This window comes from Panthera onca, chromosome A3 (assembly GCF_046562875.1).
Source record: "Panthera onca isolate mPanOnc1 chromosome A3, mPanOnc1 haplotype 2, whole genome shotgun sequence".
NCBI lineage: Eukaryota > Metazoa > Chordata > Mammalia > Carnivora > Felidae > Panthera > Panthera onca.
The window spans coordinates 2026233-2031406 of record NC_138341.1 but is presented as its reverse complement, the minus strand read 5'-3'; the positions used below and the strand labels follow the sequence as shown (position 1 = coordinate 2031406).

Sequence of the window (5174 nt, the reverse complement as noted above, 5' to 3'; positions counted from 1 at the left end):
AGAGACCGACACGGCCCGGGAGCCGTGGGCCAGCGCGTGCACTCGCATCCGGGCAGCGGCCGGGGGAGCAAGGTGGAGAGGACTCGGTTCCCTCTCCAGTGCTTCGTGTCGCTGGAAGGACACGCGGTTGGGCCCGGCCCTGGCTCCACCGGGTTGGAGGCTGTGTGACGTGCCGTTCGCGGTCCCAGGCTCCCGGGAGCACCGGGAGCTCCCAGATCGGGCCGTCCTCCTCTGTTCGGTGCCCCTGTGAGTCCCACACCCGGGCCCTTCCAGCCTACACACAACCTCCATGTGGACAGAGCTCCTCCCTCTGTAACTCACGGGACTGCGTCCGCCCGTCCCAGGCACGCTTCCCGCGGCACAAAGCCACCTCCGCCTCGCGGCTGGGCGCACAGCTGGACACAGAGCTGGAAGGAGCTCGCGCTCAGGTCGTCCGGAGCAGAAGATCCAAGGAGATGACACAGGTGACAGGGAAGCGGGCCACTCTCTCTTCGTGCCTCGCCTCTAACACCTGTCAACGACCGCCCGTCATCCCTCCAGACCCCCAGATGTCACTGCTACCTCTTGGAGATGTGCTGCCCCGGCCCCTGGGCTCAGCATTGCCCCCACCACTCCTCCCGTGCACGGAGTGCGAGCAGGGGAGGGGCAGAGAGAGAGGGAGACACAGAACCCAAAGCGGGCTCTGGGCTCCCAGCTGTCAGCACAGAGCCCGACACGGGGCTCGAACTCACAGACTTCGGGATCATGAAAGAAGCCAAAGTCGGACGCTTAACTGACTGAGCCCCCCAGATGCCCCAGGGTAAAGACTTAGGTGTGCAATTGCTGGCCATACAGTCACTATATGCGTAATAGTTTCAGAAGCTGCCGGAATGTGTCTGAAGCGGCTGCACCATCCGTGTTCCTGCCAGCCCTATGTGACTGTCCAATTGTCCCGCGCCCTCGACAACTTGTTATTTTCCCTGTTTTGAGTAACAGCTATCCCGGGGGGCGAGCCGTGGTTTCTCACCGTGGGTTGGTTCACATTTCTCTGCTGGCTGGTGACGGTGACGATCCCTTCGGGTGCTCATCGGCCATTTGCCAGGCTTCCTTGGTCAGATTTCTTTTTTTAAAGTCCTGGGAACTTGCACGAAAAGGCCCTTCACAGACGCGCCATGGTTAGGCTTCCCGACGGCGAGCCGATGAAGAGCTGGCTCCTTCTTTGCGCGTGGCTCCGCGGCGGCCGCTGGCAGGCTGCCGTCCCCACGTGGGGCTCCATCTGGCAGCTGGAGCGGGTGGTGCGACAGCCGGGACGCTTCACCGTCCTTTAACGTGAGAGAAGGCAGCGGTGGGCTTGGCCGTGCGTGTCCCTCCAGCCTGGGCACATAGCGGTCGTTCTCACACGCGGCGGCCCTCGCTCGTAGGCCAGCACGGTAGCTGGGGTTCTCACCGGTTTTGCGCAGGAGGAAACCGAAGCCGGTCCGAGATTGCCCCAAACCGGTGGCGGGCCCGGGGCCTGACCTCGGGCCTCCGCTCTGTCATGGCGTGTGTCCGGAGGCCCCGTAAGAGCAGGATTCAGACAGCACGAGGTTCTGCCGTGAGACCCGGCCTTCTTGTCCTTTTCCTTTCTGCGAGTCTGTTCGTCACAGTAGAGTGCACACAACAGAACTCCCCGCTCTACCCGTTTGGACGCACGGTTTGGCGGAGCGAGCACGTTCACACTGCTGTGCAGCCGACATCACCGGCTTCCGCCTGACCCTTCGTGCTGCAGAACTGAAGCTTGGTCCCCACCAAACGTGACCTCCCCGAAGCCCCTCCCCCAGCCCCGGCCACCACCATCTACTTTGTGCCTCGATGAATCTGACTGCTCTGGGTACCTCCCGTGAGGAGAATTATACCGCATTTGTCTTCTTGCGGAAGGTTTGTCTCCCTTACTATGCTGTCTGGAGGGTTCATCCATATTGGAGCAGGTGTCAGAATTTCCTTCCTTTTTAAGGCTGAGTAATACTCCATCGTACGGACGGGCCACATTTCCTTTATTCCTTTACTTCCACAGCGGGCACTGGGGTTGCCTCTAGTTTCACTATTTAAAAAAATTTTTTTTAATGCTTATTTATTTTTGAGAGAGAGAGACAGAGTGTGAGCGGGGGAGGGGCAGAGAGAGAGGGAGACACAGAATCCCAAGCAGGCTCCAGGCTCTGAGCTGTCAGCACAGAGCCTGATGTGGGGCTCAAACTCAAGAGCTGTGAGATCATGACCTGAGCCGAAGTCGGAAGCTCAACCGACTGAGCCACCCAGGCGCCCCTCGCTATTGTTAATAACGCCGGCGTGAACGCTGCTGTGCCAGTGTCTCTTCAAGACCCCGCCTTCCGTTCTTTGAAGTACACTTGCTGCGTGGATGGTGGCGTCTCTGTGTTTATTTTCTCCGGGAACTTCCATACTTTTCCACAGAGGCTGCACCACCTTATGTGCCCACCTGCAGTGCACAGGGGAAACAGACCTGGCGTCCTTTTTAAGGGTGGAATTAAGGAGGTCCACATTTCCAGTTACAAAATCAAGAAGCCATGGGGATAAAAAATACAGCATAGGAAACACAGGCAGTAATATTGTGATAACGTCGTGTAATGACGGATGGCAGCTAGGCTCACCGTGCGGGATGCTGGGGATTGTGTGCAGTTGTGCGATCCCCGTACGTCCGCCTGAAACTAACATGACCCTGTGCGTCCGCTCTGTGAAAGCCACCGCACCAGAGTGGAGACAGGCCACATCCCGGGAGTTCAGGTGGCAGGATCCCGAGCCTGACATCAGCCAGGAGCTCGGGGGCTCCCTGCCGTCGGTCGATCCCTGTGTTCCTGGCGTGGCCTGGCAGGGTCATGCAGACTTCTATGCCCAGCCACCTCTGATCTGGTCACCGTGTAGAGCACAGTTTAGTCCGCACGTGGCCGATCCCGTAGACGCCTGCCCCGTGTCTGCCTCCCCCTTTTTGCATCCTAACACCGCTGCGCTTTTGTTCACACTTAGGGCCAGAGATGTGTTTACTGGCCCCGGGTGCTGGGGGAGGCGCTGGGGGAGGCGCTGGGGGGGGGGGGGCAGGGAGGACAAAGGGCCCCCAGGTGCGGAGGGTGGATTAGTGCGGCTGAAATTAGAATCTCGGAGTCTGGTCTGGACACTCGTTCGCCGCCCAGGACGGGGAGCCGGCAGCCCAGGGCAGAGCGAGTGAGTCCCCCCTTCCTGGGAAGGAGGCCAGTTAGAGCCGCCCCGCGGGGCCGGGGCCTGACGCCCCTCGCCAAGGACGCCGTGTTATCTGTGTATTTGGAAGGAAAGGAGGGTTAAAATACCTCTTTGTCTACTGAGGACCGGGTCCGTCGTGAATCATTTCTCCTTCCTTCTGTTTAGGAAGAGAGACGGGCCCTGTGCCAGCCAGTACGTTCCCAGGCCAGGCAGGTGCAGAACTCCCTGAGACGCTGTGACACGCTGCATTGCTCGTTTAATTTAAGGCTTAAACAGCTCCAAGAAATGCGTAGAAGCCTATGCATCACCGCGGAGGACTTCATCGGAGGTGGGTGTCACTGGGCCTGCTGGCTGACACCCGCAGCAAGCTGGAGTCATTCTGGGGGACCACACGAGGCTGTGCGTGCCCTTGACACCGTGTGCAGAGAGGGCGTGGCTTAAAGAGGCGGATGTCCGGTTGTCATTTGACTGTTTTTTTCTCTAGTTTCCACTTTACTGGTTTAACGAGCCCCCACGATACTCGGCTCCAACCCGGGCACACATTTTGGATTGCTGACGAGGCTCAGAACACGGGCGTGCCCCAGTGTTTCACACCGACAGGCAGAGACACACGGGGTGGTTCTTCTCACGGGCCCTCCTCCTCCTGCACCCGCCTGGGGCCTGCGGGCCCGGCAGCCCCGGGTGCCCTGCACGCGCCCTGCTGCCTCCCTGGGACCCCTGCGGCCACCTGCCAGCAGCCGACTTGCTGAGCTAGGATTTCCCATGTTGGAAACAGGAAAAATAAAAAATGTAAGCGGCGGGGGGCGGGGGGAAGAAGGGGGTTGCATTTATCGTCAAGATTTCTGGGTGAGGGTGTTTCCCCCAGACTCCTCTGGTTACGCAGAGACCCGGTGAGCAGATCAGTGTGCCCTGAGCAGGCCCCTCAAGTGCAACCCAGCTCTGACCTTCCGCAGAGACCCCCTTCTTCCTATTATTGATTCTTTAATGGCATCTAATGATGATGTAAGGAGGCTGCCGGCCGGGCCCTTCAGTGCCATCGATCACTTGTTAAGGATCAGAGAGGCACGCCCATCTGCGTACCCCCGACCCGACATCCCTGGAGGATCCTGCGCTGCCCCAGGACCCCTCCACCCCGTCCGCCCTGTCCCCTCCGCCTGCCCCCCTCCCCCAGTCTTCCTGGCCCTGCCCCCTCTGCCTGGGATCCCTCGTCCCTCTGGCCCTGCCCCCTCGGCCCGGGCCCCCCTAGTCCTTCTGTCCCTGCTCCCTCTGTCCGGGGGGGGGGGGTCCCCCAGGACTGCTCCCTCCTCCCCCCCCAGTCTTCCCAGCCCTGCCCCCTCTGCCCGGGGTCCCCCCAGTCCCTCTGGCCCTGCCCCCTCCACCCGGGCCCCCCTCCCAGTCCTTCCGGCCCTGCTCCCTCTGTCCGGGGGGTCCCCCAGCCCTGCTCCCTCGGCCCGGTCCCCACTCCCAGTCCCTCCGGCCCTGCCCCCTCCCTCCCTCACACGCTGTGTCTCTCTTGTGTCCCGCTGGCAGGCCTGCGTGCCAGCTCTCCGTACCTGAAGCACACATCTCACCCCCCCCATCTGTCTAAATCCTACCTGTACTCTCAAGACACATCTCAAATATCATTTCAAATGTCAAATAACAGAGTGATCTTTAAAAAATATAAATCAGATCATGTCATTCTCGTGTTTAAAATCTTTAATGGTTCCGACTGCCCTTTCCACACAGCCGGAGGGCACCCTGCACCAGGCCCACAGCCCCGCTTGGGTGCCCGGTGTGCTGGCTGCCTTCAGCCCCCAGGCCAGGCCTGGCTCGTACAGACCGGGGGGCTGGACCCTTGGTGCCCTTCGCCACGAACGTCTTCCCGGCTTCCGCCTGGCCTGTGTCGCAGCCGGATCCTTGTCCAAGTGCACGGAACCTGGGGGACCCCGGCCCTGAGTGCCCACGCAGGGTAGCTGCTGCGGCGT

General features: G+C 60.7%; 1 long non-coding RNA gene across 1 annotated transcript; it reads left to right on the top strand.

The window, feature by feature from the left end:
• Nucleotides 1–3215: 3215 nt before the first annotated feature.
• LOC132676152 (uncharacterized) lies at nucleotides 3216–4887 on the top strand. The gene is made up of 2 exons (XR_013554831.2): nucleotides 3216–3535; nucleotides 3692–4887. It is a non-coding gene; the product is annotated as an uncharacterized LOC132676152 (long non-coding RNA).
• The last annotated feature ends 287 nt before the right edge of the window (nucleotides 4888–5174 follow it).